Consider the following 12,347-nt stretch of genomic DNA (forward strand, 5'->3'; position numbering starts at 1 on the left):
AGCCTGTCTGCCGATCGCCGGGTTCCCCTTTCCCAGCCTGGCCCTGTTTGGGCCAGGGTCGGCTCAGGATCCAATTTCTTTGACAAGTAGGCGACTGGTCGTCTCCAGGGCCCAATTGGCTGGGTGAGCACCCCTTTTGCTATTCCTTTATTTTCAGCCACGAACAATGTGAATGGTTTATTCACCTCATGTAGGCCTAAGGCTGGGGCTTCCAGAAGGCTTTTCTTGATTGCCTCAATGGCTTTTTGCATCTGCTCAGTCCAGTGAAATTCTGGGAGGTTTTTGGTGGCTTCATATAGAGGGTTGGCCATCTCAGCGAACCCAGGTATCCACAGCCAGCAAAAGCCTGCTGTTCCCAGGAACTCTCTGACTTGTCTGGCTGACTTAGGCACAGGGATTTTCAGCACACTCTCTTTACGTGCATCTGACAGCCAACGCTTGTCCTCTTTTAATATGAAGCCCAGATAGGTGACTTCAGGTTTACAAATTTGTGCCTTTTTAGTGGAGGCCTTATAGCCCAAATTGCCAAGAGTCTTTAAGAGCCTAGCTTTTCCCTTTAGACAGCTATTTTTGTCTGGAGCAGCTATTAATAAATCATCTGCATATTGTAGAACTTATTCCAGTATTTTTGGAGCGGTACTCACTCAGGTCTTCATGTAACGCCTCATCAAAGATGGTAGGCGAATTCTTGAATCCTTGAGGCAGCCTGATCCAGGTCAATTGACCGCTTATCCTGATTTCAGGATCATGCCAAGTAAATGTAAAGTAGCTTTGGCTCTGTGGGGCTAAGGGCAGGCTAAAGAAAGAATCCTTTAGATCCAACACAGTATACCACACATGGCTCGGTGACAGGGAGCTCAGCAGGGTATACGGGTTTGGGACTGTTGGATGAATGTCCATTACTCTCTTGTTAACTTCTCTCAAGTCTTGCACTGGTCTGTAATCATTAGAATTAGGCTTTTTTACAGGCAACAGTGGAGTATTCCAGGCTGACTGGATGGGCTTTAGAACTCCTAAATCTAGCAATTTTCTGATGTGAGGAGTGATCCCCTTCCTTGCTTCTAGTGACATAGGGTACTGGCAAACTCTTATTGGGTCGGCTCCAGCTTTGAGTTCCACAAAGATTGGAGGACGATGTTTTGCCAGTCCCATTCCCCCAGTTTCTGCCCATGCTTGGGGAAATGCCCGTAGCCACTCATTTTCTGGAGATTCAGGCTTGGGATGCTGGTGTAGCTTATACTCCTCTTCTTACTTGCTAGTTATTAGTATACTAACAGGCTTTTCTCTTGAGTTCGTTACAGAAGCCCCACTGCCTGTGAACTGTATCTGAGCTTTCATTTTTGTTAAGAGGTCACGTCCAAGCAATGGATAGGGGCAGTCAGGGATGACTAAAAACGAGTGGGTTACCTGGCCCGCTCCCAAGTCCACTGTTCTTTGAGTAGTCCATTGATAGGGTTTAGTATCCGTCGCACCTTGGACCCATGTTGTTTTAGTGGACATTGGCCCTCCCAGGGCTAGTAATACTGAATTTTCTGCTCCCGTATCTACCATGAACATGACTGGATTCCCCTCCACTTTCAATGTTATCCTGGGTTCAGGGAGGGGATCTGAGCCCGACTCCCTCAGTCACTGTCCTCAGCCATCTCTAAGGCTGGCAACACTATTGATCCTACTTTCTGTCTTTCCTCCTTTTTCTTGGCTAGCTCTGGTCAGTTTTTGATCCAATGCCCCTCCTCCTTGCAATAGGCACATTGATTCTTCCCCACTCTTGATTGGGGTTTAGGCTCCTGCTCCTTACTTGGAGAGGAGGACTGTCCAAAGTTGCCTGCCTGCACAGAGGTCAGGATTTTCCTGAGGTCTTCGTATTGTGCCTGTTGTTGCTCCAAAATTCTAGCCACTCCTTTCCTTAACTCTGTTCCTCTTTTTTGCTCCATTCCACATTCTTTGTCCTTCCTTTCCTGTCTTTGTTCTCCTGTTTCTCTCTTATTATAAACCTTTTCTGCCACTGCTACTAGATCCCTAACAGATTTTTCACCAAGCCTGTCTAGAGCCTGCAACTTCCGCTTTATGTCTGGTGTGGCTTGATTTACGTAGGCAAACATAATCATCTGAGCAGATGCCTGGGTATCAAGATCTTACGGGGTGTATTGACTAAAGGCTTCCACAAGCTGCTCAAGGTATGCTGCCGGACTTTCACTTTCTCCCTGTCTAATATCATAAACTTTGGCCATATTGCTAAGTCGGCAAGCTGCCGCCTTGAGACCTGCCAGCAGAGCCTGGCGATAGACCACGAGTCGCTCCCTACCTTCAGCTCTATTGTAGTCCCATGCTGGTCGGGTCTCGGGAAAATAGGTAGCAATCAAGGCAGGATCCATGCTGGGCGCTCTGGTGGGACTGGGCATAAGTCTCCAGGCTGCTTCCTGGATACGGTCTCTCTCCTCAGTGGTGGAAAGGACCTGTAAAAGCTGGCTACAATCATCCCAAGTGGGATGGTGAGTGAAAAGTATAGTTTCAAGCAAGCGAATTAAATCCTAGGGTTTCTCAGAAAAGAGGGCATTTTGGGTATGCCAATTGTAAAGATCACTAGTAGAAAATGTCCAGTGTTGGTCTCTCTTGTCACCCTGTGTCTTTGGAACGAATATTGGGGTAGGGGAAGGAATGGAGTAGGGAGTTGGTAAGAAAGGCCAAACCCAAGCTGAAGTGTCCCTGTCAACGAGTTCCCTCCATGTGTCTATATAAGGAATCTGGTCTAGATAGCCTGAATGAGGGGCGTCGGTTAGGCATTGTAAAGTCCTGATCTTAACTATGTCAAAGCTCCCCTCAGGTGGCCAATTAGCTCCCTCAAGGGTGGGCCATTCTGACTTGCACAGGGTGATCCACTTTTCCTTCTTAAGGGCCACACCTTGGTTCTGAGCTATCTCCTTGACCTCCCTCCAGTGAGCTAGGGTCAAATCTAGGGGGCTAGATGGAGGTTCCCAAGATAGAATGTTACCCATAGCTCTGATCAGATGTTCAGTCCAAAAGGCTACAAAAGGGGCTGGGAAGGCGGCTCAGTGGTAGAGTGCTTGCCTAGCCTGCAGAAAGCCCTGGGTTCGATTCCTTAGCACCACATAAACAGAAAAAGCTGGAAGTGGCGCTGTGCCTCAAGAGGTAGAGTGCTAGCCTTGAGCAAAAAAAAGGAGTTCAGGGACAATGCCCCTCAGTTCAAACCCCAGGACTGGCAAAGAAAAAAAAAATTGTCCTTCAAAAGGCTACAAAAAACAAAACAATACAAATGGAGGAAAACACACAGGCCTGAGAAAAAGAAAAGCTAGGAGTTGGAGATCTCCCAAGTTGGCCCACAACCTCCTGCAAGGGTGCAGAAGGAGTGGACCAAAGTTGAAGGTGGGTTCCAGGGGCCCCCCTTCAAGGGTGGAGAGTCTGGGGCGTCCCCCAGTCTCCCCAGGATTGCCGAGTAAGGGCGTTCGCTTCAACAACCCCTTCAAGAAATAAGCAGAAGCAAAACAGACAAACAGACAAATTACAGGACATGACAAATGAACAGCGACATGACAAAAAGAACAGTTTTCTTATCTTCGGAGTCTGGGGTCTTGGGGGTGTCTGGGGCGATCCCGGACAAAACCCCAAATGTTGTGCCAAGTCGCAAGACGACCACCAAGAAGGCCACCGAGACTCAGATGTTCCGAAATGCAAAAGCATTCCCAGTGGTTAGAGTTCTCAACCGCTGGGCCCTAATAAGCTTGTCCTGAGTTTGCTCACAGGGCCTGCTTATCTCAGGTTCACGTGGTAAAGTGGGGTTTGCATGGTAAAGGGGGGCCTGACTTCAAAGTCTGGCTCTTCAGGTAAAGCCCATAAAGAAGGAATTAAGCCAAATAATGAATATAGGAGATGTTTAGATGTGACAAAAATAACATGTGAAAGCACTTACAACTAGGACTAGTTCTAGAATACTAGTATTGTAATACTTGTGTCCACTACAAGTAAATGATGGCTCTTACTAAAGCCTATGACCTCTGAAGTAGTAGAACAGGTGTTGTTCCCAATTCAAGTGAGCAAGAGTTGCCTAGATGATAACCACATGGATTTCTAGATAGAATCTTTTTCTTCAATCAAGTGTCTTTGAATAATGTTTCATGTCTATTAAAATCAAATGCAGTGAGGTAAGTGGCTCCTTCAGTTAAAAAATATTGTAAGAGAACATAATTGTACAAACAGGGAAATTTGAGTAAGGACCATATATTGGAGAGCATTACTACAGAAATGTTATCATCTCAAATGCCTTAATAGTACCATAATTAGGCATGAGATGTCCTTGTTGGGAGATGCTGGCTGAAGCATTTAGGCTATGAGAAAGGAATAGAGCACAGAGGAAAGGAAAGCAAAGATATTACAGGACTAGCTGGTTTGCTCGGAGCTCCTCTCAGTCAGATGGAAAACACACTGTTTTTTTGTTTGTTTTTTGCCAGTCTGGGGGCCTGGGACTCAGGGCCTGAGTACTGACCCTGGCTTCTTTTTTTTTTTTTTTTTTCTGGCTCTACCTCTTGAGCCATAGCACCACTTCAGGTTTTTTCTGTTTATGTGGTGCTGAGGAATCAAACCCAGGGCTTCATGCATGCTAGGCAAGCACTCTACCACTAAGCCACATCCCCAACCCAAACACATTGTTTTAAGCATACAGTGCTGTACAAGAAATATCAGGAAATATGGTGGCCCACACTAACAAGTGGTACTTTGCTGCTAGTCTGCATTTTGAGCAGGCAGCACCTGTAGTCCTAAATGTCACCTGTGGGCAGCTCAATGACTAATTCCTTTGGGCTGAGTTCCTTGGTCCTCTTCCACATGCCCTGCCAGCTGGTTAGCTTGAGTTCCCTCATAATGTGGTGGTCTCAGAATAGTTGGACTTCTTACATGGAAGCTAGCTTTCCCTGAAGTACATAAGAGGAAGTGTCAGATTTTCCATAAGGCTTATGCCTAGAAGGGGCACTGTGTCAATTGTGACACAGGTCATGGGGCAAGGCCTACTTTGCAGGACTTCAATACCAGGTAGGGAGACTCATGAGGAGGGGTTGTCACTAAGTGGGGATAACACATAAGATGGAGATGTCTGGAAATTTCCTGTTGGTCAGCTACCTCAGGAACAGGATGCTCAAAAGGTGTTACCAAATTCTTCAAAGAACTCTGAGCCATGCCAGATATGTTGGTCATTTTTCCATCATTGAGAACAAAACAACATAAAGGGAGGAAAGATTTCTTTTGGCTCAGAGTTTCAGAGGCTTTTGTCTTTGTTTGATTGATATGGTTGCTTTTAGACTTATGGCAAGGCAGAGTATCAATGGCAGAAGCATGTGAAGGAGAAAAGATTCTCACCTCTTGGAGTGTAGAAAGCAGAGAAAAATAGCAATACATGTTGGGCGGGGAAGGGGCCTGGGACAAAATGTAGCCTCCATGAGAGAGCCTCCAGTGGCTAAGCCCTCCTCCCCAGTAGTCCATTAAGTTGTGAATCTGATCTAATCACCTTCCCAAGTCTTCACCTCTGAATACTTGGGAGACACATGCCCCTTTAGGGGACCTTTGAGGCCCAAACTACTAGGCATATTGATGCATGCCTGTAATCTCAGTAACTTGGGAGGGTATTGAATTATGAGTTTAATGCAAGCCAGGATTACATAGTGAGACTGTCTCAAAAAAAAGTTTGAAACCTATGTAAGATCCAAACCATATTGCCAGACCACCTCAGCTGAAACATAGTGACAAACCATGTGATGAAAAGTGGGAAAACAAGGGTTTAACTTGTTGCAGGACCTTTTTAAGAATTGAAGCTCATGTGTGTTGGGGGTTAATAATACAAAACTTATCTGACTGCAGTGTTTATGGTATGTGTATGTGTGGTATGTGTGTGTATGCTATAATATATACAATATGTATATACTGTGTATACACATATATGATTTGAGACATTGGGACTGAAAGGCTCCAGTTTGGATTTTTTTTACCCTCCAGACATGTTGGGCAAGTTTTGCATTGGATCACAGTCCAGGTTGTTTTGTTTCTTGTACCACCATGATACTTCTCCCTGATTCTTCTGATATATGTTGATCATTTCTCTTCTCCCATATCCTCCTAAGGAGATTTGTAGAGGTTCCATGTTACCAAAGATCATAATATTAGTCTTGAGAGCCCAATGTGAGTTCCTGTGGTTCGAAAATATTCAAATATCTCATAGGGAAAAAGAGTATACTGGTCAAGCACGTCTTGACACTCAGGATGATTGAACCACCAGCTCCTTCCTTCCTGAATTCTTTATTTTTATTTTAATTTTATGGTAAAGGTGATGCACAGAGGGGTTATACTTACATAAGTCATATGATGAGCACATTTCTTTTTGAACAATGTCATCCCTTCCTTCATTTTCTCAGTCTCCCCCCACCCTAACTAAGTTGTATAGCTTATTTCCAATATAGTATCTAATGAGTATCACTGCTGAATTGGTTCAACCCTTTGACCCACTGTTTCTGTGCTTCCCCTGCCCCTCCCCAAATCATATAGATTTATATACAAAAGGTACAGCAATAAACAACAGTGACAAAAGGGAATAAACAAGGAAAAACTGCAAACAGTACAATAAAAAAAAACACCTCATTTTCATTTCTTGGAGCTCATTTTGGTAAGTATCATTTTATATGATCACATGAACATAGATATTGAGCCACTGTGATCCTCTCCTAAGAATACCTTCCTTTGTTCTGTGTGAATTTTTAGAGTGCTGTTTAATTACTCGTGTCCAAGTGTAGTTATTTGTCTTTTACTATTGGTTGGATTTACTTGTAGATTTATAGACACATCCTAGTTATTACAAATGAGGAAAACCATGCAGCCTATGTATCTTTGAGTCTAGTGGCTTACTTTGCTTAATATAATTTTTTCAAAGTCTATTCCCTTACGAATGGGACAATGCCATTCTTTCTGATGGAAGCATAGAATTCCATTGTGTAGATATACCACATTTTCTTGATCCATTCATCCACTGAGAGGCATCTGGGTTGATTCCATGTCTTAGCAATGCTGCAGTGAACATGTTGTGCTGATGACTTTAGTGTGGCCTGGTTTGTGGTCATTTCTATAAATATACAGGAGTGGAATTGCTGAGTCATAGGGAAGCTCTATGCTTAGTCTTTTGAGGAACCTCCATACTCTTTTCCAAACAAGTTTACATTCCCACCAACAGTGCAGTAGCATTCCCTTTTGGCCATATTCCCACCACTTTCTAAACTCTTATTGGTCCTGTGGTCACTTTATGTAGGCCTAATAGGACCTACGTATTGGCAGTCTGTCCAATCTATTGAATGTATTTTCTCATAGTAGCAAATAATTACACTATTGGCTAATATGCGCCAAGTATGAAGATTCAAATATATGTGTGTCTGGCTCCTGAACCCCAACTATTTACTCGTCATACCTCAGCCTCTACGGGGTTGTTCCTCTACCAATATTTGTCACACGGCACTGTATGGCAAAGATGACCAATTTTCCAACAAAACATTTCCGCTTCTTCCTAAAAACATGACTGTCCCATTAGTAATTGTTTCCTAACCTATTTTATGGTTGGATGTGGGCACATGACTTAAGTATTCACCAATGGAATGTGAGAAGCATATTTCTTTCCTAGGTCTTCCACTCTTCCTCTTTTTACTAGTGTCTATAACTCAGTGTGGCTGTGAAGACCAGTTTGGTACCCTAGGGATGGTAGAGGAACAAAAGAGAAAGAATCTGGGTTTCTGAATGCATGAAACAGAGCCACCTGCTAAACCTGGGGCTACTAATGATTGTGAAATAAATTTACATATCCTCTAAGCCATTGTGCTTGGGGGACTATTTATCCTAGCAGCTGAATCCTTGCCCTATACAATTCACATGAAGATGATCCATTTTTTTTTTCTCTGTGAGATAGAAAAGTTCTTGAGGACAGAGAGAATGCCAAATTCATCTTTCTGCTTATCTGGCATTCCTCCAGAAAGAATGCTCCTGTAGAATGAGCAATTGAATAAGCAGCTACTTCTTGTATTGTTACAAAAAAATGTCTATGGAGGATTTTTTGTGCATTAAGACAGGATACGGACAAATCTGAAAAAGGAGGAAGATTAGTTCTCAACAAGAATCCAGACACATGTGGAAACTGACATCATTCTTGTGGGACTGGAGAGAGTAGTACAGACTGATTTCATACACTGTCTATAGGTGTGCTTACAAGTGCTAGCCAAGGGGCTGGGAATATGGCCTAGTGGTAAAGTGCTTGTCTCGTATACATGAAGCCCTGGGTTCAATTCCTCAGCACCACATATATAGAAAAAGCCAGACGTGGCGCTGTGGCTTAAGTGGCAGATTGCTAGCCTTGAGCAAAAAGAGAAGCCAGGGACAGGGCTCAGGCCCTGAGTTCAAGCCCCAGAACTGGCAAGACAAAACAAGTGCTAGCCAGGCGTAGCCAGCAGGATCCCACAAATGACATTTAATGAACCACCATGGTGATTAAACCACAACACACAACACAGTGGCTCCCTAGCTCTTTACTCCAACAAGTTCTTTCAGTTGAGTGGCTTTAAATTTGGAAAAGCAAGAGATAGCAATGGTTCTGTCCATCAGTATCATCTGCCGTCATCTTTGGGCTGCCAGCATGACAGCTGGGGAAGAGTAGGATCAAGTTGACTGGCAGAATGCTTTACATCTAATGAGTTTGTGCACAATAATAGTATAATAAATAAGACTCTAGAGGAACTCAGTTATCACTTGCATTCCAAAAGTGAGATATGGCCTTACCAGAAGCTCACAGAACCATCTGTCATCAAATATTAGTCTTTGTGTCAGTGGCTAGACTAGCCTGGGGAAATGGAAAACATCAGCAAAGGGAGACAAATGATGACCTGTGTCATCCAAAAAGATTTAAGGGGAGCTGCCTTAAGAAGCAAGAGATTTCCAGATGATTTTGAAATAAGTATCTACAACCACTACCAAAAGTAGTTAGAGTTGAAATCTTAGCTGCTGAATGCTAATGAGCCTTTACATTGTATGAGTTCAGTTTCTGTCATTCAGAGTAAGTTCTTGAGTAATATCATTCTTATCTGCCTGGACTTGGGGCTGGAATTATTGTGATCATCTTTAATGTGTTTTTGCCAGTTTTGATCCATCATAATCTGATTGTCACCAAAGCATTCTACCAAGGACATAGCCATTAGTGACAGGGATATTGAAAGTGGACGAAAGCTTGAGAATTTGATAAAAGCTGTTAGGATTTGTAGTTGTTTGGTTTCCTCATTTCTTTGGTGAGAGAAAGAAGGAAGAAGCTCACAAGCTGTCACAAATAGAGAACTGTGGCCTAAATAAATCTCATCAATCAACAACATAATGAATCATAAGGCATATCAAACTACATGGTAATGGGGAAAGTCAGGAAGGATAGAGTAGAATGTTGATCATTTAAAAAGAATATGAAATTAGAATAACAATTCATCAAAATGAAAATTTCAAGGATAGTCAAGTCCCAGTAGCAGCAAATAAAATTTTATGTGTCTTATCTGTGCAAGGACTATGCAAAGATTTTCCTTGTTAGGATTTCTGCTGAGACAAATCATGGAAGTTTCTGGGATGGGTCCCTAGGGACAATGATTAAGCAAGGTGAATTTTGGTGGCTTATAGATTTCACCTCTATATCTGCCTTTTCTGTTGGGAACAATCTTTCACTTTATTCCTGGACTAGTACTGGTGTGTGTTTATATAGAAGCTAGAACAGTACTCAACATCCCTTCCAGCATCTCTCTCTCCCTCCCTCCCCGCCCCCCCCACCGCTCTCTTTTCCAGTCTTGGGATTTGGGAGCACTGTCCCTGGCTTCTTTTTGCTCAAGGCTAGCACTCTACCTCTTGAGCCACAGCACCACCTCTGCCTTTTTCTGTTTATGTGGTGCTGAGGAATTGAACCTAGGGCTTCATGCATGCTAGGCAAGCACTCTACTGCTACGCCACACTCCCAGCCCCAGCATCTCTTGTTAATACTGTAGAGCCTGCTAAAAGCTATACTGTCTAAACTCTCTTGCAGCTAGATCCTACCAATCAGAGATTTGAAGGGTAGGGAGCTATGTTGCTTTTTTGCTGCCAGGGCTGCTCAAGTTGCAACCTTGTTGAGTTATTGCTTGAAGTCTCAGAATGTCAAGACACAGCATTAGACATCCACTTTCCTGCACTAGATGGTAGAGGAGGGCTTGATTCAGGAACTGGTATCTGTAATTGGGATTTGATTAGGATGGGTTTCTGATTATGGCAGCTTTCTGATCACTCTGCCATACTTATGGTGATAAAGGTATGTTTATGGAGATAGCTGCTGTAGAATGGCTCCCTACTTTGGCAAATGGCTTCCTCCAGGAACAAAAGGCAAGAGATCCATTGATGATCCAATTCTGTGGTACATGGCTAGTTTCTTCAGTCTTCTTAAGACTTTTATTTTAATTCAAAAGCTGATTTTCTTTTATTATTTTAAATTCAGTTCAGAGGGTTGTGATTTTTTATCTTTAATATTTTTCATATTCCATGAAGCAATGTTGAGCTCATAGAACTTGGCTGGCATTCCTGTTCCCTCAAATTTGTTGCCCCCAGGAATTCACATTGGTGGGAGAGGTTGGGTTTGATGATTTATGTTTTTTATGTAGCATTAACTTTATTGTTATTATAGAGGTGATATACAGAGGGATTATAATGACATGTCAGATAATGAGTACATTTCCTTTTATATGGTGTGAAAACATGAAATGCTTCATGAATTTGCAGTCATCCTTGCACAGGGACCATGCTAATCTTCTCTGTATTGTTCCAGTTTTACTATGCACTGCCCAAGCAAGCACTTCTCAAGACTTTTAAGCTGTTCAGCATTCTTTGTGGCACAGAGACTCCAAAGATGGACCTATCAGTTATTTTTCATACTGAATATACAGTTAACACTACTCATTACGAGGCCGAATTCCCTCACTTACTCAGTGGCTAAAGTGAAGCTAAGAGCTCAGGTTGGCCTCAGATTCAATCCTCTGCCTGTCAAGTGCTGGGATTATGGGTATGCACTATGATTGTGTATCTGCTAATCATTTGGGCTTCTTTTTCTATGGACTACTTATTCTCACTCCTTGCTTTTCCCACTGAGATCTGTATTTCTTAGTGACATGTAGTTCTTTATATATTCTAGATACAGGTCTTTGGTAGACATGTATTCTCCAAATGTCACTTACTAGATGATTTCTTTTCACATCGTTGATATTTTTGTCACTCAGAAGTTTTAAATTTTAATGTAGTGATATTTATTTTTATTTATGAGTTTGTGCTTTTCCAGTCTTGGTTAAGAACTTTTTTCTTACTCCAAAGTGATGATATTTGCCTTTTCTCTTCAATTGTTTTAAAATTTTCTTACATTTAGTTCTATATCCCAGCTGGGATTTTTTTTGTGCTGGGAAAAAATTCTGTGCTCTGTTATATAGCTCATCAACCAGCCAGCAATACTCATTATTACATCTGTCCTGTGCACATGCCTGAGAGTACTTCTAGGACAACTACTGGCTCCATATTTCTGTCAGTTAGTCAATATTATATGACCTAACTACTATTCTTTATTTTCATATTTTTATTTCTTGTACTGGGGCTTGAACTTAGTGAATCACACCCTTGCTTGGCCTTTTTCATCAAGGCTGATGCTCTACCAACTTGAGCCATACCTCTCCTTTCAGCTTTTTGCTAGTTAATTGGAGTCTTGTGGACTTTTCTGCTTGGGATGGCTTTGAACCTTAATCCTCAGATCTCTGCCTCCAGATCTCTGCTAGGCATACAGGTATGAACTACTATTTTTGGTATTATTAATTACTATTTTTAATATTATTTCTGTTTCCCAAATATATATTTAAATTTTTATCTTGTTAGCATACATTATCATTATACAATAGAGCTTTCCATTGTGACATTCCCATCTATGTATCCAATGTATTCCAATCAATCTCTCCACCTCCATCATTCTCCTTTACAAGCCCTCTTCCTAATATAATTTCAACAGGTACTATCTTCAAACATGCCAACAATTTATTTTGACCCTATAATTTATAACGTTTTGATTTCTGCTACAGCAAGATCTCTCCATTGTTCAAAATTGATCATATTAGCCTTTTAAATTTCCTCTGGATTTTATGATCAGATTCTTGGAATGCATGTTGGGATTTGGGTTTGAATAGCATTGACTCTTTTGATTAATTGGGAGAAAACTATGGGTGTTGATTCGCAGCACGTCCATTTATATTAGTCAGCTTTGTGTCACTATAACAAAATACCTG

The 12,347-nt window shown here is 42.1% G+C and overlaps 1 non-coding gene across 1 annotated transcript; it reads right to left on the minus strand.

The window, feature by feature from the left end:
* Window positions 1-10,779: 10,779 nt before the first annotated feature.
* On the minus strand, window positions 10,780-10,884 carry LOC125354069. The gene has a single exon (XR_007211452.1). It is a non-coding gene; the product is annotated as a U6 spliceosomal RNA (small nuclear RNA).
* Between the last annotated feature and the right edge of the window lie 1,463 nt (window positions 10,885-12,347).

Source organism: Perognathus longimembris, chromosome 6, assembly GCF_023159225.1.
Source record: "Perognathus longimembris pacificus isolate PPM17 chromosome 6, ASM2315922v1, whole genome shotgun sequence".
Taxonomy (NCBI): domain Eukaryota; kingdom Metazoa; phylum Chordata; class Mammalia; order Rodentia; family Heteromyidae; genus Perognathus; species Perognathus longimembris.